Genomic DNA, 21,405 nt, shown 5'->3' with positions numbered 1-21,405 from the left:
TGGTCTTTTTGAAACGGGGTCTCTCTGTAGCCCCAGCTGTCCTGGAACTCACTATGTAGACCAGGCTGGCCTTGAACTCACAGAGATCCACCAGCCTCTGCCTCCCGAGTGCTGGGATTAAAGGCGTGCACCACCTCACCTGGCCCTAGATTTTTTTATTTTAGATTTAGATTTTGGGGTTTCAAGAAGCACACCTGCAGCAGGAGCGGGTAGTCCAGCACCTGGCCTCTCCGAGCAGGCAGGCTAGCTTCCATCCTTCCTTCAAATTTGCCTGTGTCCCCAACTCCAGGGTCTGAATATAAAACGAGGCCACTGATCCCTCCTTAGGATCCTCTCAGAGCTCAGGTGAGGGCTTCCTTTTATTCCAGTGTTGTGTTCCCTCTTGTTCTGTCTGGCCTTATTTACCATCATGATTGCCACATTACTCCACAGAGATCCATGCAGCAACAGGGATTTTTATATCTAGGTAACACTTTTAAAAAAAGTGTTCAAGTTTTGCCTTCCCTTTCTTGCCATTTGGGGCCTCTGAGCATGGAATTAAAGAGTAACAAGTTTCCCCAGAGCCTATAACCCTGCAGTGTGACATCTGTAAAGAAATAGAAAAAACAATGTGTGGGAAAGTGGGTCTTGAGGCCCCCCCAAACTCTCCATTTTTAATATGTCCCCAAGAGAGTGAGCAGAGTTTCTGTGTGGTCCTCACACCCATCCATGGAGAGAGCCACATACCTCCAGGCCACTTGGGATCCTCAGCCTCAGTGAGAGAGGTAAAGACCCTCTCTTGGGAGATGAGCCCCCACAAGACTTTGCTCTCAGTAGGTACAATTTCCCGATTCCCAGTCCTGGGGCTTGAGAAGGGTCCTTGAACTTTGCTGAGCCTACTTTCTTACCCCGAACTAAGGCTAATGATGGCTTTCCTGCACAGTACACAGATTTTGACAATTTCTAAAGAAAAATGTGATTTATTCAAGAAATATTTGATCACTTACTATATGTGATCAAATACATACACACATACACACACACGGGGCGGGGGGGAGCGAACACACCAGGCACTAATCTAAGTACTGAAAAGCAGTAAATGAGACAAAGTCCCTGTATTAGCTACTTTCTATTTCTGTGATAAAACAACATGACCAAAAGTGAGTGACTTATGAGGGCTGGCTAAAAGCACTGGCTGCTCTTGCAGAGGACCTGAGTTCAGTTCTCAACACCCACATGGTGGCTCAAAACCATCTATAACTCTGGTTCCAAGGGGATCTGATGCCCTCTTCTGGCCTCCACAGGTACTGTATACGCAGTATACAAACATACATGCAGGCAAAACACTCATACACATAAAATTAAATAAATCTTTTTTTTAAAAGTGACTCATGGAGAAAGAGTTTATTTGGGCTTACAGCTCCAGTAGGAGAGTCCATCATGGCGAGGGAGGCATGGCAGCAGGTGGCTGGAGCAGGAAGCTGAGAGAGCACATCTTCAACCACACAGAAAGCAGAGAATGAACTGGAACTGGGGTGAGGCTATAAGCTCAGAGCCCACCCCCACGATGTACTTCCTCCCAACTGTTCCATAACCTCCTCAAACAGCACCACTAACTGGGGACCAAGTGTTCAAATATATGAGCTATAGGGGACATTTCTCATTCAAACCAACACTGTCCCTGTCTTCAGAGACAGTAAATTAGGCAAATGTTAACATAAATTAACAAATGTTACAGAGGAATGAAACAGGCGAAGGAATGCGTGTGTATGAACCCATGTTGCAAGCTGCTTTAGAGAGATTTCTAGGGAAGTGACATTTTTACTTAGGGCATGCGATAAGATCCCCAGCCACAGTGAAGATAGAGCAAAGCTGTGGCAACCAAGTGCTCAGCTGGTCCAACACGACATGAAGTAGGACAGGACTTGTAGAGGAGAACATGGGCAGAACTCTCCCCATGGAAAGTACTAGCATGGAAGCTCTGCTTTACTTGATTTTGCTGCCCATGTTCCACTGCCTCCGAGAAATGTGAGTTCTCTGGGCTGTTGACTTTGATGAGCATCAACCTAGGTGGGCAAGCTGGGGCCAAAAATGGACATATTCCTAGAGATTCTGCGACTGGGGCTGACGAGATGGTTCAGCAGGTAAGGTCACTTGCTACCAAGTCTGAAGACCTGAGTTTGATCCCAGAAGGAGAGAACTGACTCCTGAAAGTTGTACTCTGACTTCCACACGTCTCATGGCACGTGAGCATATTCATTCTCTTTCTCTCAATAAAATAAATAATAATGAAAAAGAGATTCAGTGGCTGGAAGCTGTGTTGTGAAAGATGTCAACAGGGGAACCCTTGTATTGACAGTGCTCAAATGGAGATTTTGGAAAGACTTTTTAAGTGGTTTGCTGTAGAGTGTAACACAGCTCATGAATGCTTTTGTGTGAATGGATTTGTGAGGTAAGTGAAGGGAAGATAAGGAAATATGGAGCTATACTGTTTGGACAAACAATGTGAACAGTAAGACAGTGTGTGCAGACCCACAGTGGCCAGCTGACATGTCTGAACACACACTATGAGGAAAGAGAGTTAATCACATTCTCAGCCCCCAAGCAGCTCATAAGATTCCTCCTCTTCCTTTTTTTGGTCTGTTGCTCTTGTGTAAAATGTAAGCTCCCAGGGCTACAGAGATGGCTCAGCAGCTAAGAACACTGGTTGTTCTTGCAGAAGACTTGGGTTCAAATCCCAGCACCCACATGGTAGCTAACAACTGTCTGTAACTCTAGTTCTAGGGGATCTGATGGCCTCTTCTGTCCTCCATGGGCACTGCACAACACAGGTGCACTTACCTACATGCAGGCAATACACTCATACACATAAAGTAAAAATAATAAAAAGAATATTAAAAAAAAAAAGTAAGCTCTGTAAAGACAGGAACTTTGTACTACCCAGATCTATTCTGGGCCCATGGTGGTGCTCAACATTGAATGAATAAATTATCGCCCTGCTCATTATTGGGCACACTGTCACCCATGAGACTTCAAATCATCATCACAGACGTCCTGCCACCACACAGATCCCTGTGGAACAAGAAAATACAACCAAGTATGTATTCAACACTCTAAGACCGTAAAGTAAGTAAGCATCATGATTTAGTGGGGAATCAGTTCCAAGTCCTGGATTCACATCTGGCAAGAGACAAAGATACATTTACCAAAAAACAATACCCCCCCCCAAACAACCCAACAATAACAAAACCAAAATGAAACAAAGTATAAGCAGGAAAGCACTTAGTGACATAGGAAGAAAACTCTTGTTTAAGAATAAAACACTGGGGCTGGGGAAATGGCTCAGCAGTTAGGAGCACTGGCTGGTTTTGCAGAGGACCTGGGTTCGATTCCCAGCACCCACATGGTGGACAACAACTGTCTGTAACTCCAGTTCTAGAGGATCTGATGCCCTCTTCTGACCTCCGTGGACACTGGGTGCACTTACACACATGCAGGCAATACACTCATACACATAAACTAAAAATAGTGTTTTTTAAGAAGAATGAAAAACTGCTGGGATATTCTTGTAATCCCAGAGGGAGAAAGCTGAGGAGGATCAAGGGTTCTAGGCCAATCTAGGATATATCTAACTAACACCCTGTCTCCAAAAAAAAAAGTAATTGTGGTGCTTATTATTTGATGCCACATTATGACGATGTTTAAATTAAGACAGCTGACTCTTTGTTTTTGTTTGAGACAGGGTTTCCCTGTAGCCTCCACTGGCCTGAAACTCACTATGTAGACCAGGCTGGTCTCTATCCACCTGCCTCTGCCTTCCAAATGCTGGGATTAAAGGTGTGTGCCACCATGCCCAGCCATGACTCTTTAAAAAATATATTATTATTGAAACAGGGTCTCATTATGTAGCCCCCGGCTGGCCTAGAACTTGGTACATAGACTGGGCCAGCCCCAAACTCATAGAGATCCACCTGCCTCCACCTCCCAAGTGCGGATATTAAAGGTATGTGCTGCCATGCCTGGCTAAGTATGATTCTTAGTAGATAGTTTAAGGCCAAGAGTGGATCAGCTGAGAACCTGTTCCTTCGGATTCTCTGGGAGCTATGCTCTCCCTTCTTTATTTTATAAAGGAAACATATCCGTATTGTAAAAGAGGCATTCTCAGAAGTCATTCCCACAAGGAACCTTTTCATGTATCTTTTCCTCTTATTCTTCCCATATCTCTTCCCATGATCTAGAGGTTTGTTAGAAACAATCTTGGGCACCACTGCTACCTACTGGGTCAGATGTAGCATTTTATTTATTATTTTAAGACTTTTTGTTTTATATGTATGGGTGTTATGCCTGTGTATATGCAAGTGCACCTGTGCTGTGCAGTGCTCTTGGAAGCCAGAAGACGGTGTCAGATTCCCTGAACTGGAGTTACAGATGGCTATTAGCTGCCATGTGGGTGCTGAGATTCAAACCTGGGTTCTCTGCAAGAGCAGCAAGTGCTCTTAACTGCTAAGCCATTTCTCCAGCCCCAGATATGACATTTTAACAAGATCACTGGGAACCTGTGTGGACTCCAAGTCTGAGAAGCACTGATTTAAAGTAGTATTGCCTTCCTTTTACAGATGGATGAAGGAACTCCGCTGCAGAGAACTTTAATGACAAGGGACTTGCCCTAAGTCATCTAGAGAGGAGAGGAGCAGAGACACCGAAGCTGAGCCTAATCTCAAAGACTGTTTTAATCACTGTGAGGCAAGCAAGCGGCATGGGTGAGTGAGTATCTGAGGTGTGAGTGGGACTCAGCCACCTGGAGAATGGAGGAAGGAAGGGAACACAGGAAGACGATGTCAGCAAAAGCCCTGAGGGAGGCCTAGGCCTCCAGACAAGCTTTGACAGTTCTTAGACATGCAGTTCCAGGAGTTGGAAGGGGGTCAGAGCAAAAGGCCTGATGGTTCACACCATCAGAGTATAGAGCTGCTAGTTAATTTAGGGAGCTGCCCTGAGTCCCTGCATAAAAGGTTGTATCACACATCAGGGAGAAATGACTCCTTACAAGAGGGCCCTGAGCTTCACATTATAGATTGGGCTCTGCCTCTCCCACACTGGCTAGCTAACCTTGAGTGCAGGCAGGTTACTGAACTCTTTCATGTTTTGTGATCAGATCCTGAAGAAAATAGCTCGTGGTAGTATACACCTGTAATCCCAGCATGTGGGAGGCAGAGAACAGGAGGATCCAGATTTGAGGCCAGCCTGGGCTCCAAAGCACGACTTTGTCTCAAAAAGCCAAAACAACAAAAACCATTTGCTTTCTACTTAGGGGGGACATCTTAGTAACAGAGTGGTGGACAATTAGATTTAATTTCAAAAATCAGGAGGAGTCTAGGGATCGAGGGCAGCTTGAACCCTCTTCAGTAGCAACGTAGTAGGGGGAAAACATGACTTTCCACCCACACTGAGGCATACAAAGCACCAGTTAAATAAGAACGAGCTGTACCAGCAAAGTAACTACAACGGGTTAATGATTTAAAATCTTCGAATCAATTTCTCTACTTTTGTGGGTTTTAATTTGAATCTGTTCTAAAGACTAAAACAGGAACCACGAAGAGCCCTCTCTATACCACCCCGTACCTACACATACCCACACACTTTGGAATGAGAGGAGACTGAAACTCTGAGCATGACAGATGTCTTGGCTGGACTTTCTATCATTTTTTAAGTCTCGATAGTATTTTCAGCTTTGAAATTGAATGCCATAACTCAGAACACTGTGCACTGACACAAATCAGGGCCTTGAGTAGTTCAAGTGTTAAGGACCGTTCCTCTCCCCTCCTCTATCAGCAGAGTACTTGCTCACTGAAGTTCAACTAGGAGGGAACATGCCTCAGGGACTCCTCAGAAGTGGCCCTTAATCCTGATTCTTACAAACTTAACAAGTGACCTGGAGGAGTGGGGAAGGGCGTTTGAGCACTTACTTTGAGCGCTTACTATATTCAGGTGCTGTGCCCACGTCAGCTCAATAAGCACTTACAGCAACACAAGAGACACTGCTACTTGCATTCCTGGTGTCAGTGAACAGTTCCAAGAAACCCAGCTGGGTTCCCATCCTGAGCTAAGGCCAAGCCCCTGTAGTAACTTCCTCCCAGGCCCCTTAGAATGTTGGCATTCAAAGCTAGTGAAGGTATGGGACCTCCTGCCTTGCTGTCACAGATGTACACATAAACTCATAGACCATGAGAAGGATGAAGTTGGTCCTGCAATTATTACGCACTAGAGTATTACAAAATGTCTGAGTTGGACTGACAAATGGCATTCCACTAGGAAACCTGGCTTAAGCACTGAGAACTTCAAGTCAAAATCTATGAAAACCCAGAGTCCCTTACTTAGCAAGTGGACACCAACCACCTAGACATTACGGATGCTTCCCCCTGGTCTCCTCCCAAGCTGCCCACTCTGCACAGGGAATCATCTGATTAGTGTCCCTTTCCCATCACCTCCTGCCTCCCAACCAGCCACTAACTGCTCCAGCCACTTCTCTTTTATCACTCTCAACTTGAGGCAATTCCACACCAAGTGATTGCTGCTTTACTGGTGACATTATCCACTCAATGAAGTCAGCTGTCTCTGGCTGTTCTTCCTCATCTGTAAAAATGGTGCTAATACTACCTTAGGGAGCTGTTAGGTACATGAAAGGAGAGAGGCTGGCTGGGAAGCAGTCACCAAGCATGATACACAGTAAACATACAATAAGTGGTGATGGATTCCCTCTCTCCTAATTTTTTCCTTTTCCTAAATCAAATCCCTTTCGCTTGTCTTCACTCCATTTTGAATCACTTTTCACGGCTTCTTAGGAAACACCACCATCTGTCTGAGGTGCAGAGGAAGTAAGAGTGTGGAGTTCACTGCCTATGTCCTCCGCTTACAATCAGTGAATCAGAATTCACTATGAGTTCAGGCTGGCCTTGAACTCACAGAGATCTGCCTGCCTCTGCTGGGGCTAAGGGCGTGCACCACCACGCCTGGCTGCCAAGAACTCTTCTTTTTAAAAAATATTTTATTACTATTATTATTATTATTATTATTATTTTGGTTTTTTCGAGACAGGGTCTCCCTGTAGCCCTGTCTTGGATTCACTATGGAGATCTGCCTGCCTCTGCCTCCCAAGTACTGGGAGTAAAGGCGTGTGCCACCACACCTGGCCAAGATCATATTATTTTTATTTTTTATGTGTATGAGTGTATTTAATTATGTATTGTGTGTGGGCATGTGCACTGAGGATAGGTGCCTACAGGGCCAGAAGAGGATGTCAGATCCCCTGGAGCTGGAGTTATAGGTGGTTGTGAGCCACCTGATGTGGGTCCTGGGAACAGAACCAAGATCCTCTGAAAGCAGCATATGCTCTTAAATGCTGAATCATCTCTCCAGCCCCAGAAATTCTTTATTGGAATGGAGGCAAACAGGTTTGTGGTGCTTGACCACCAAATAGCAAAGAGAGTAAGTTCTGTTATTCAGAATGATTAGACTAGCACTGGCAGTAACAGAAATTCACCCAGGTAAAGACTGTCCCCAAGTTCCAAATATCAAATTATAGGAGTCTTTTGATTTCAAGCACAAACAAAGGAGGGTTTATCCTAAGGACATATGTGGTCTATTAAGAATGATAGGAGCTAGGCATGGTGATGCACACCTTTGATCCCAGCAGTTAGGAGGCAGATGCTGGTGGATCTCTGTGAGACTGAGTCCAACCTGGTCTAAATACAGAGTTCCAGACCAGCTGGGGCAACAAAGAGACCCTGGCTCAAAACTAAATAACTAAACTAAATTAATCATTTAAGGAGCTGGAGAGATGTCTCACTGCTTGAGAGCACTGGTTGCTCTTGCAGAGGACCCAGGTTCAGCTCCCAGCACCCCCATGGCAGCTAAGAACCATCCCTAACTCCAGTTCCAGAGTATCTGAAAACCCTTTTCTGGTTTCCTCAGTATGACATGGATGCACTTACATATGTGTGGGCAAATACTCATACACATAAAAAAAAATAATTTTTTAGAAAAGGAAAGAAAAAAGAAGAAAAAAAAAAAAGAATGATAGGCTCTTAAGTCAGGACTTTCCAATCAAGATGAAAGGCCCGGGTTCACAGCAGCCCCAAGTCCTCAGTTACTCTGCACAGGCATGCTCCTTTTTGGGGGTGGGGCTGGGGGAGGGTATTGGGAATTGAACCTAGGGCCTTGTGCATATTAAACAAGCATTCTACCACTGAGCTACATTGCCAGAAGTCTTCTCAAACTCGTGATTTTCCTACTCTGTCTCCTAAGTGCTAGGATTATAGGTGTAAGCAGCATCTCTAGTCTACCCTGCTTCCCAGTACTGAGGATTAATCCCAGGGTCTTGCACATGCTGGGCTATATCCTCAGTTCTCTTCTTCTTGAGACAAAGCTCTACTAAGTTGCCTCACCTGAACTTGAACTCAACTCTGTAGCCCCAGTAAGCCTTAAACTTGTGATCCTCTTCTTCCCTCAATCTCTCAAGAAGCTGGGACTACAGGTCTGTGCCATCAGGCCCAATACCTTCCTTTCTTAGAACCCTGCTCCCAGTCCATTTAGTACAGCTGGGCTGTCACTCACAGAGCCTTAGCTCTTTAAGAATTAACTGGGAGAGATACTTGATCCAAAGTAGACGGAAGATCCACACACCTTGACAGGAAGGGAGACACTCAGGAGAGATCTCTTGAGGAACTCAGCAATGTAGGCAAATCCAAGAGACAGGGACTGAGAAAGACAAAAGGAGATTTTCTCTTTTACTTTTATTGTATTGGCAGAGGTGGGGGGCATCGGACCTGTTACAGCACGTGTGGAGGCCAGGGCCAGAAGACAACTTTCAGGGGTTGGTCGTCTCCTTCCACCATGTGGGTTCTGGGGATTGAACTCAGATCATCAGGCTTGTCGCCAAACACCTTTACCTGCTGATCCATCTTGCTGGCTTGAAATTTTCTTTTAATATAAAATTTTATTAATTCTTTGAGAATTGCACATATGCATACAATGTATTTTGATCATATTTACTTCTACTCCTCCCAGATCGACCCTCTACTCACCCCAACGTCATGTCCTCTTTTTTTTCAAAACAAAAAGTTACTTTTTTACAACCCATTGAGTCCATTTTGTGCTGCCTGTATGTGCATGGGTATAAGGTTATCCATTAGAGCATGGCTGACCTACCAGGGACCACTGCCTTAAAAAAACCTGACTCTCTTTCCCCTAGCATCCATCCATTATCAATAGCTCCTCAACTATTAGTGGGGGCTTGTGAGCCCCTCCTCAGTCTATGCTGGAATACTGACTAGCTTGATCTTGTGCAGGCAACCACAGCTGCTGGGTGTTCATGGGTGCAGTGGCTCAGTCACATCCAGAAGGCTGTTTCACCTGGTCCTCCTCTACCTGTGGTTCTTACAATCTTTCTGCCCTCTCTTCTAAGATGTTCCCTGAGTTTTGGGGAGGAAACTTGGCCTTCTCTGTCTTCCTGCACAAAAATAAATTCCAAACAGATCACAGAAAGGAGAGAGTACAATTCAAGATAAAGCTCAGGTAAAGATCTGAGTAGGACCCTAGTGGCGCAGGAAATAGCATCAACAATCAATAAGTGGAACTTTGTGAAACTAAAAGTTTCTGTACTGCAAAGGAAGGTGTTAACTGACTGAAGAGACAGCCTACCAAATGGGGAAAAAAATCTGCTAGTTATACATCTGATAGAGGATTAGTGTCTAGAATATACAAAGAACTCAACTAAACATTAAGAAAACAAACAACTCAATTAAAAATTGGGCTATGGAACTGAACTAGTGACTATGGGCCTGTGAAAAGGCTCAAAGGTAATGGCACTTGCCATCAACCTGACCTGAGTATGATCTCAGGAACCCACATGTGGAAGGAGAACCCGCTCCTGTAAACTGTTTTCTGACCTCCGCATTTGTGTGGTCACACACACACACACACACACACACACACACACACACACACAATAAGTAGCTGTAATTTTTAAAAAAGAACTACAAATGCTCAGAAATATTTTCAAGTGTTCAACATCCTTAGCCATCAGGGAAAAGAAAATTCAAACTACTTTGAGATTTCATCTTACCCTCATCAGAATAGTTAAAATTAAGAAAACAAATAATAAATGCTGGCAAGGATATGGGTAGAGAGGAACCTTCATTCTCTGTTGGTGAAAGTGCAAACTAGTGGAGCCCCTATGGAAACAGTGTGGAGGTTCCTCAAAAATTAGAAACAGCGACCTGGTATGGTGGTGCATACCTTTAATTCCAGCTCTTGGGAGGCAGAGGCAGGCGGATCTCTCTGCCTGGTCTACACAGTGAGTTCTAGGCCTTCTGGGCCTAACAAGAGGCCCTGTCACAAACCAACAATAACAACAAAACTAGAAACAGATCTACCACATGACCCAGCTACACCACTTCTGGGCATATATCCAAAGGACTCCATATCCTACTACAGATATATGTACCCATGCATGTTCATCGATGCTGTAGTTACAATAGCTAGGAAATGGAAACAGCCTTAGATGTCTATCAACTGATGAATGAATAATGAAAATGTGGTAGCTACACACAATGGAATTTTATTCAGCTGTAAAGCAAAACAAAATTATGAAACTTGAAAATAGATGGAATTGGAAAAAATTATAATGAAAGAGGAAGCCCAGACCCAGAAAGACAAAGATCTCCTGCTCTCACTCACAAGTGGAGCATGGCATTTTAGATCTGTGTTTTCAACCTGGAGTACCTGTAGAATCCAGGAAACTAGGAAGGGCATGAAGGTGAGGTTTTCTTTCTAAAGCCAACAGATTTTCTTTTCTTTTTTTCTTTCTTCCTCCCTCCCTGCCTCCCTTCATTTTTGATCTTTTTGAAACAAAGTCTCCCTGTAGCCCCAGTTGGCCTAGAACACTCTATGTAGACCAGGATGGCCTTGAACTCACAGAGATCTACTTGATTTGCCTCCCAAGTGCTGGGACTAAAGGCGTGTGCCACCATACCTTGCTAGATTTTTTAAAATTAATTAATTTTAAAATGTATTTATATTTTATGTGTATGAGTGCTTTGCCTGCATATATGTAAGTGTACCCATGTCATACAATGCCCAAGGAGGTCAGAAGAGGGCATCAGATTCTCTGGAACTGGAGTTATGGACAGTTAGCCATCATGTGGGTGCTAGGAACCAAATCTGGGTCCTCTGCAAGAGCAGGCAATGCTCTTAACCACTGAGCAATCTCTCCAGTCCCAGGTTTTCTTTTAAAAATTCAGACAGTCTAGGCTGAGCGCATGCAATCAGAGTTCTGAAAAATAGTTTTTTAAGCAAACTCTTTGCTTTCTCCCCGTTTTTACTCAGTAGGTCCCTAAGTGACTACAATTAAAGACCGCATACAGCATTTACAACTGGGGAATAAATGGAGTTCGGGGGGTCCTTGTCCTCCCAAAAGAAGAGTAAGGGTATTTATCATTTCAATTTTAATCTCTCAACTCTGGTACAATGAAATTTCTGGAGCAGCTGAAGATATTTAGCCCAATAGTAGGGCACTTGCCTGAATGTAAGGAGGTCCTGGTTCAAGACCTACGAGCATAAAGACAAATACTTCCGTGGTGACATAAATCACAGCAGGGACTTCCTCAGAGCCCTCGTTTCTGTTTATCAAACAGTTCAAGAGAACGCCAAAGACTTAATAGAACCCCAAACCTTTCCAGTTACATGGCAGATATCCCAACTTTGCTCAAGAGAACTGTCCCACCTAATGGCCCAAATAGTTAAACAGAAGCACCCCAAAAGACAAAGCCAGTCAGCAAATGGCAATCACCAACGGTGCTTCACAAGAGCCTGAAATTGCTAAGAAAATCCCCCAAACAGAAAAGCAAAGCCTGAGGTACACCAACAAGGGAGAACCTTAACAAGAGTCAGACTTTCTTGAGAAGCAAAACAAAGTCCAAATACTAGTTTTTTTTTTGTTTCCCCCCTGCTTCACCAAGTTGAGGTAAAAAGCAGATGCTGACTGAGGTGAAGACAAAGGCATCCCTGGAATGAAAGGGCTCTGGCTGCTGGCCCTTTCAATCTTTCCTGTCCATCTGAGGTCAACTTGTTGCAGGTGGCAGGCACGGCAAAATGTGCCTTTTGTCCTGCTCCAGACTGTTACTTAGGAGCATGTCCAGTTCCCCAACAAGCCAGGTTTGACCTGGCATGTACTGTTCTTCCAGAGGACCCAAGTTCAGTTCCCAGCACCTACAACTGGTGGTTCCCAACTGCCTGTAATTACAGCTCCAGGAGGATCCAAACGTCCTGTATGCACATGCATGTGCCCACATACAGACCTTAGACGTACACACATATACATAATTTAAAAATATGTTCATTCTTGCCAGGCAGGCTGCGTACATTTCTGAATGCTGCAAAAGGTGGACTGTAGAGTTGGACTCCACCCAACTCTTCACTGGCTAGTATACCCATTTTCGATGAAAATGGCAGCTGGCAACTCAGAGATGTCCCCTTCTCCAGAGAACTGTCAATACACTTAGCTCTACCTCTCTTCCTTTATCTTCTCCTCCTGCACATATCACAGTAGATCACTTAAACAAGAATTCCCACTTCCGGTCTGCTCTACAGAAATAGGGCCTAAGACATCACCATGTGTGAGGATGGGTTAGTGGGTAAAGTGCTTGCCGGGCCTGACCACAAGGGTTCAATTTCTGGGACCCATGTAAAATTTAAGCCTGATAACCTGAGTTTGATTCCCAGAACCCATATAAACACAGGGGAGAACTGACTCCACAAGGTTGTCCTCTGACCTACACACATACACACACACACACACACGCACACACCCCCTGTGGCATGTACATACACATCATGTACATGTACAATAATAATAATAATAGTAATAATAATAAGGGGCTAGAAAGATGGCTCAGTGGTTAAGAGCACTGGCTGCTTTTATAGAAGACCGGGGTTCAAATCCCAATACCCACGTGGCAACTAACAACCATCTGTAACACCAGTTCCAGGAGATCTGACACTCTCTTCTGTCCTCCATAGCACTGCATGATATGGGTGCACTTACATACATGCAGGCAGAACATGTAGGCATAAAAAATAAATTTTAAAAGAGGATGGAGAAGAGAGCTGCAGAGGCTGGAGATGGGAGCTCAGCAGCTGACTGCTTGCTTTGCATGTTCAAGGCTCTGGGTTTTGATTCTTTAGCACTGTGAAAACTTGAAAAACTGGGAAAGACAGGAATAGGTATTTCATAAAGTCATCCAATTAGCCACAAACAAGTGCTCAGTATCAGTAGTAACCAAGGAAAGTGAGTTAAAGACACAAGCACTATCATAACACACAAGAATAGTTAAAAATCCATAACTGACAAAAGCAAATTATCTCCAAGGACTAGAAGCAAGTAGAACTCACAAACTGCTATAACAAAGTAATTTAGAAGCTAAGCATGTTGGCTCATGCCTGTAATCCCAGCACTGGGAAATCTGAGGCAGGAGGATTACTGAGAGTTCCAGGCTAGTCTGGGCTACACAGCAAGTTTCAAGACAGACTAAAAAATACAGAGTAAGATCTCATCTCAACAAACAAACAAACCCCCCAAACTACAACAACAAAGAAGGAATTCTACTCTGAGGCATGTAGCCTAAAGTAGCTTGTCCATAAACAGTGTCTGAGGGGAGCTGGTGAGATGGCTCAGTGGGTAAAGGCGCTTGCCTGGCAACCCTGATACCCTGAGTTCAATCCCCAGAACCCACGGGGTAAACACAGACAACCAATTCCTGAAAGTTGTTCTCTGACCTCTGCACATACACAGTAGCACAAGCATGCCTTCCTCCCCAATAAATAAATATAATAAAAAATTAAGAAAAAATATGTCTGAAGATATGCCTGGCAGCCAGAAACTATAAGCAACCCAATATCCATCCATTACTGAATGAACAAACTTATTGTGACTTATTCATACCATCACACACTGTTAGCAATATATGTGAGGCCGCCACGTGGAGGCATGCCAAATGATACACTGAACAAAAGAAGCAAAACACAAAGTGCTAGTGATCTCATAAGCATGAAGCTAAAGTAGTTATTGCTTAGGGATGCACATATAGGCGATGGATTAGAAAGCAAACAGATTGTTACTACACAGATCACGATAGTAGCTTCTTTGGGAAAGAGGTCAGGGTATGGAGGGAAGTCTATTTCCTGAGGCAGTGGTGCTTCCATGTGTAGTCCCTTTATAATTACTTGGTTTTTGTTTGTTTGTCTTTTTGAGACAGGGTCTCCCTGTAGCCCTAGCTGGCCTTGAACTTGCTAGGTAGACCAGGCTGGCCTTGAACTCACAAAGATCTGCCGCCTCTGCCTCCTGAGTACTGAGATTAAAGGCATGTGCCACCACCACCAGCATAATTATTTGTTAAACTATACATTTGCTCTCTATATATTATCTTTCTTTTTAAAAGAATCTTATTTATTTTAATTTTATGTGCATGAGTATTTTGCCTGCATATATGTAAGTATACCTGTGTGTGGTGCTACATCTGGCAGAGGCCAGAAGAGGGAGTCAGATCCCCTGTAACTAGAATTAAGGATGGTGCTGAGCACCAAACACCAGAGCAGCAGCTAGTTCTCTTAACTGCTGAGCCATCTCTCCAGCCTGATATTAAATTTCAGAGTAAAAACAAAGGTCAAAACAATGACTATATTGCTTCTTAGAAAAAATGAGAGAATATAAAATCTTCACCTTTAAAAAACTCATAACCAGCTTTTTGTTTTGAGATGAGATCTTGCCACACTGCCTGGACTAACCTAAAACTTCTCCTAGGTCCATGCAATGCTCCTGTCTCAGCCTTTCAAGAGTGGAGACTAAAGATATGTCACCATGTCTAGTCATACTCCTTCATTTTTTTATTTAAAATCTTGTCTCTCAAATCCCTAACAGGGATACCAAGAAAATTTCAGTAAGGCATATTTTCTTTCTTTCCTTCTCTTCTTCTTCTTTTTTTTTTTTTTTTTTTGTCCTTTTCTTTTGGTCTTTATGAGACAGGGTCTCCCTGGACCCCTAGCTGGCCTGTACTCACTATGGAGGCCAGGCCTGCCTGTGCCTCCTGAGTGCTGGGATTAAAGGTGTGTGCCACTACAACTGGCTCTTTCTCTTCTTTTTTTTTGGAGAGAGAGTCTCACTATGTAGCTTTGGATAGCCTGGAATTCATTATATAGATCAGGCTGGTCTCGAACTCCCAATATCCATCTGCTTCTGTCTCCCAACGTGCTGAGATTAAAGGTGTGCAGCACCCCCTGCCCCCAGTCTTTTTTTTTTTTTTTGAGACAGGTTCTCAAGTAACCTAGGTTGGCTTTAAACTCCTGACCCTCCTGCTTTTACCTCTATATTTCTGGGACTATAGGCATGCACCAACACACCTGGATTAAGTAAGGAATGTCTTCAATTGTCTAACCTCTTAGGATTGACTGCAGCTAGAGATAGTCACCTGGGAACAAATGCATGCTTTGCCAAGAATCACCCAAGGACCCCTCTTATATGCTGAAAAGCAAGGCACCCAAAGTACTAGGGGGACATCTTGTTAAAATGTGACCCTTCCTGAGAAGCTTTGGTTAGGCAAGATCCTACAGAGGAAGTGGAACCAACTTTCCAAAGGGACTTGGGTTAAACTTAGAGAAAGGAAAGGGGACCGACCCTTAAATTCTGCTAAAAGGTTTCAAAATAGGAAATCTCCAGTGGTCTGGGATGACTCCAGGAGGCCAGAAGCAGCCAGCCTAGTCGCAGGCTCAATGCAATGCTCAGTATGCGGTGCTTTGGGGAACACTGTTAAGCACATGAGCATGGACTAAAAAAAGCTCTAACCTGGGAATCCAAGCAGGGGATCTTCCTGGCAGGGGTCTGGTTCACAAAGGGCGCCAGGCAGCAGGGACTACACATCCTTGTACTGTGCAGGACAGCTCTTCAACAGTGACACCATGTAGCTGTGTCAAAGATAACAATGTGGGTTCACTTGCTCAGGGTCCTCTCTCCTCCTTAGAGTGACAGGAAGAAGTACCCCTTGAGGCTATTTAAGCCTCCAGAGAGCTTGGAATTCTCACTAATGAGGGCTTTAGAAGACAGGAGGTTACTTGAAAAGAAGAAATGTGTGACTGCATTAGAGCCCAACTGGTAAAATGAGACATACAGGTTAAACATCTAAACTGAAACAGAAGTGATCTTAAACACATGCCTCTCTGTTCTACCTTTATGTTTACAATGCCCAGTATGTCAGATGACTGGGAAACTAATAAACCATCAAGCTAATAGAAAGAGGGTGATGAGGGAAATTAGCAGTTAGTGCATAACAAAGCCCATGATGGGTGACTCAAGAGCGGAAGGTTCATTCATTAAGGCAAAGTCAAGGAACAAAATGCTCCTGTGCTATTATCCCTGTGACTGAGGCTGTGAATGGAACTTGTTTCTCTCACATTTCCTTTGAAGAGTAGGCAAAGTGTTCTTGATTACCCAAGACACTACCCCTCCTGCCTCTGAGAGCTCTTGCTGGCTCTCCATCTACACTTTATCAGAGGCCCACTAATCTGCCCCTTACACTTAGCCATACCCCATGCACTGGAAAAAAGTGGGGGCAGGGACTGGGGCAAAGAAAAATGATTCTGAGATGCCCAAGACCAGGGTCTGACTATTTTTATCTGTTCTACTTATTCCCACTCCTCTTCACCCCACCACTTACTAACAGAAAGAATGAAAGAAGGAAGGAGAGAAAAAGGAAAGGGGCAGTAGGTCTGCACTACTATGGAAAAATAAAGCAAACCAGAAAGTAGACCATCGCCAGCGAGCGATTCACCCTTGGTGAATGGGTGACTGGCTGACCATGTTTACTTAATAGCTTTTTTTAAATAGTTTGCTTAATAGCTACTTGTGAAATGTAATTCCCCTGATAACCATGGAAACCAAAATGAAGGCACTATGGTGAGAGTTGCTCTTTTTTGATATCTAAAAACAATAAGAGGCCAGAAACCAAAGAAATCCAAGTGTTCCAGGCCAGAAGGAAATCCTTTTCTAAAAGCTCCAACAAAGCTCCATTTTCTCCAGTCTCTTTAAATCTCACCAGGCTTCCATCTGGGCTGGAGAACGAAGGGAGAGCATGAAACAATTCAGGCCTAGGCCTCTCTTGTGTGCTTGGATCCCTTGGGGCCAGCTGCTATGAGGCAAGCTCTCTGGGAGCTGGAACTTGTTATTATAAAACATACTGAGAACCAGCAGAGGGACACACACACACACACACACACACACACACACACACACAAAGGGATTTTATATAACCTCAAACTAACATAGCTAGCTATGGAAACAGCTCCATGGGGGCAGACACCATCATCTGGCTCACAGCTCTATCCCTAGCTGCTTGTAGGTCCAAACATGCAGGAGATATTCTATAAATACTGCTGAATAAATGAAGATTAAGTTAGAACACGGGGACACTGGACAGCACATTCTTTCTACCATCCAGTGCCAACCCTGTTGGAAGCCTGACCAAAATCAAAATCCTGGCCTCATTCTGGGTCCGATTTCTCCCTTTGCAGGAGACAGCTAGATTATATGGGTTCCTAGGCATCTTCCAGCCGAGTGACCATCACTGCACTGTGCTTTTTTTGGTGATAGTACATGTCTGGCAGTTTTCTTCCCTCAGAGGGAATCTGATACCCATCTGCTCAAGTAAATTAATGTTCCCATCCTGCCTGACTCATTTGGTTGGAACAACAGGTTCACATGCCAATGTAAAACAGACGGCAAAAGGGGCCTGGGAAAGGGGAGAGAGTCCTTACAACCAAAATGGCACTGTGTTTAGGATCTCACACACACAGTGACTTAAGTGTGACTGTTCTAAGAAAGACGCCTCTTCTGGAGTCCTTCTCCAGTTGACTATCTTAATAATGCTTATTAAATGCACTCTTATTAAATGCACTCCCTCAGGGGCCCTCTGTCCCGCACTCCGCTAAACATCCTTTATATTCAATCCTCACAGCAGCCTATGAGCGAAGTAGTATCTCTACTTTTAATAAAAGCAGCATCGACGTGGCTCAAGGTTGCATGGCTAGTAGGGGGGAGAACTAAAACTTGAACTTCGGAGTTCTGGCTCTTCAAATGGCTTTCCCATTAGTTCTTCAGTCTTGAGGCCAGGCAAGGGGCTCTTTCTTCCTGCATCCTAAGTTCTCAAACTGACTCTCCGCGCCGTGCGCAAAACAAGCCCCCTGTCCTACTGCCCGACCCCAGACTCACTCCTGCATCCTAGACCAAGGCTCTCAAACCCCAAGGTTGGAGGCCACCGCAGGGGAGCACGTCCTCCAGACCCCGGGCCGGTGCAGGCGGGGAAACCGAGGCACAGCTCTTCCCTCAGCGCGGCCTGACCCCCCGCCCCCCACGGCGCTCCAGGCCCCTGGCTCCCGCAGACTGGCCGCACCGCGGCAGAACCCGCGCCTCTTACCTCGCAGGGAGCCTGCCCTCTGGGCCAGGCCGCGGGGCTCTGTAAGCCGCAGCGCAGCCGGACTGCGGCGCTCGGCCAGGCGGGCGGAGCGACGCCGCGAGCCCAGCCCAGGAGAGCCGCCTGCTCCCGCGGGCCGTCACGTGACGTGAGGGGCGTGGCTGCCGTGCTCGTGCTGGACGGCGGCCCGAGATCCGCTGCGGCCCGCGCCTGGGGAAGATGTGCCGGCAGGAAGCCGGGAGGGGAGCGCCGGGGAGACCCGAGGGGGGCGGAGCCAGCGGGGCTCCGGCAAGGCGATCCCGGCTCGTACTGCTTGGCCTCCGAAAGGGCAGAAATAGAAGCGGTGGGCGGGAACTGGCGAGGGGCGTGCTAGCGGGGTCCACACCGAGATCCTTCCAAGCACCACTAGCTTAAGAGCATCATGGGCTCCATGCAGTTGTGCACATTGGAACTGGACTCACCCCTTGAACAAACGGACCGCTGGCTAGAAGCCAGAACACATACTGCTATCACGTATTGCGTGTAAAGTGCTTGGCCTAACAGTGCACGATATATAAGAAATGATGTATGTCCGTTGTTGCTACAACTACTAGTTATGGGCCGAAGGGAACAAAGCTGAGATGGCTCGTGTTCTGAAATTCTCTGGTTGAGAAGTTTAACTGTGAGATACCAAGTGAGTGTGTATTTAAAGTTAAGTTCACGAAAGGAGCCCTGATTTAAAACTAGGAGTTGAGGAAGGGTGGTTTGGGTTTCTCTCAGGAGAAGCTATACTGCTGTCCAGCAATGGCGCACGCCTTTAATCCTGGCACTTGGGAGGCAGAGGCAGGCGAATCTCTGCGAGTTCGAAGCCAGCCTGGGGTACATAGCGAGTTCCAGGCCAGTTGGGGCTACAGGGAGACCCTTTAAAAGGCCAAAAATAATAACAATTTTTGTGTATGTACCTGAGTGAGTTTATGTGCAGGAGCCCGTAGAGACTAGAAGAGGGCTTTGGATACCCTGGAATTGGAGCTAAGAAAGGTTGTGAGCCACCACGTAGGTGCTGGGAACCTTAAGAATAGTAAGCGCGCTCTGAATAGCTGAGCTTTCTCTGCAGCCTCCCCCTATCCTTCTTTTTAATGATGTCTTAGGGCAAAGGGCAGTCAAAGCTCATCAGTATTTAGTAAGCCATGATAAAGATTTTACAATTTTATGTGAAGCCATTGAAGGGGTGGAGTATGTGGGTGATTTGACACAGGTGGAGAGAAGGCAGGTGGAGGATTGATTAATAAGACTGGGTCTGAAGTAATGGTAGTGGGGATAGGGAGATGGATTTGAGAGACATTTTTGAGGCTGAGGCAAATTTGGGTTGGAAAACTAGGTGGATTCCAGCCTTCTAGCTCAACTTACCATGGCTCAAGGAAGAGCTCCTTGTTGAAAAGAAGCTTCTGTGAGGGAACATATTTGGAGGCAGAAAATCAGTAACTCAGTTTTGGACTTCTTAAATTTGTGCTATCAAGTTCATTGATTTAAAAAACAACTGGGGGGGCGGGTGGAGAGATGGCTCAGTAGTTCGGAACACCAGTTGCTCTTGCAGAAGACAGGGTTGAACTCCAGCACCCACATGGTGGCTAACTGTCCATAACTCCAGTTCCAGGGGACCCAACACCCTCTTCTGACCTCCTCCAGCATTGCACAACACAGGTGCACTTACATACATGCAGGCAATACACTCATATACGTAAAATAAAAATAATAAATAATAGAGGTAGTAGTGGCGCACACCTTTAATTCCAGCACTTGGAAGGCAGAGGCAGGCAGATCTCTGTGAGTTCGAGACCAGTCTGGTCTTCATAGTGAGTTGCAGGCCAACTGGGGCTACACAGAGACACTGTTTTTAAAAGACAATAATAATAATGATAATAATAAATAAAAAACAGTTGGACTCAGACCTCTGAATTTTAGACAGAAATCTCAGGCACAGAAACCTAACTCACCAAAAATGTTGAGAAAAGAACTTTCTACCCCAGACTGAGGTATGAAATAGCAGCCCTGTGGTCCTGCTGGCCTCTGTCAGCTCCTGGGTCTACTTAAAATATTCAATTAAAACCCATTTCATCTATAATTCCTATATGATGAATTTGGTATAACTGGGTGAGGTCCAAATTGTTGTGTAGCTGCTGGGTTGTTTTTTTGGTTTTGTTTTATGCAGTGCTGGGAGCAAATCCAGGGCCTTGTGCATGCTGGGCAAGTGCTCTAACACTTACCTACACCCCAACCCTTAGCTAGTCTTCTGTTTAAATGCAAAAACAAAACACCTAAACCTAAAAATAACTGAAAACTATGCACAAAGTCCCCGAAGTCCAGACTTAGTTCAGGTTGGGTCAGATAGGGATGAACTCAGGCAACAATCAACTTGATGATTTAGCTCACTATTGATGAACAGCAAAACTGTCACGTTTAGTCCTTTGAAAAGTGCCCCATTGTATGAAACCAGCAGTGTGAACATGAATGTCAATAAGCAATTAAAATCCTGGATTTGTGCCTGTCAACATTGTTTGTTTTGGCTTTTCTGTAAAATAGTTAAGACTTCAAAGGAGCAAAAAGCAGCTTTCTACCACAGCATGCTGTCTGTGTTCTTCAAGCGTCACATGCCACAGGGGGACTTTTTAAAAAAACTATTTTATTATCTTTATTTTATGTGTGTGTATTGCCCGAATGTAGTTAAGTGCACCTGTGTCATGCAATGCCTGCAGAGGACAGAAGAGGCTGTTGGATCCCCTAGAACTGGAGTTATGGACAGTTATTAGCTACCACGTGTGCTGGGATTCAAACCCGGGTCTTCTGCAAGACCAGCCAGTGCTCTTTATCGTGCTGAGCCATGTCTCCAGCCCTGGGGCTTTATTTCTTATGTATTTAAATACTAAGCACATCCTTT

At 45.0% G+C, this 21,405-nt stretch overlaps 1 protein-coding gene across 2 annotated transcripts in view; it reads right to left on the bottom strand.

The window, feature by feature from the left end:
- The window catches only part of Fbxo10 (F-box protein 10), a 62,009-nt gene extending 43,392 nt beyond the window's left edge, over positions 1-18,617 (bottom strand). The window contains exons 1-2 of one of the 2 annotated variants that reach the window (XM_008847682.2): positions 18,495-18,617; positions 8,659-8,733 (exon numbers count right to left, since the gene is read on the bottom strand). The gene's annotated coding sequence lies outside the window, so the exon portion shown is untranslated. The remainder of the gene's footprint in view (positions 1-8,658; positions 8,734-18,494) is intronic. The other variant, XM_008847681.2, reaches the window with a different exon arrangement.
- Between the last annotated feature and the right edge of the window lie 2,788 nt (positions 18,618-21,405).

The sequence above is a fragment of the Nannospalax galili genome, unplaced genomic scaffold (assembly GCF_000622305.1).
Source record: "Nannospalax galili isolate Female #2095 unplaced genomic scaffold, S.galili_v1.0 scaffold263, whole genome shotgun sequence".
NCBI lineage: Eukaryota > Metazoa > Chordata > Mammalia > Rodentia > Spalacidae > Nannospalax > Nannospalax galili.
This window is presented reverse-complemented; position numbering and strand designations above follow the sequence as displayed.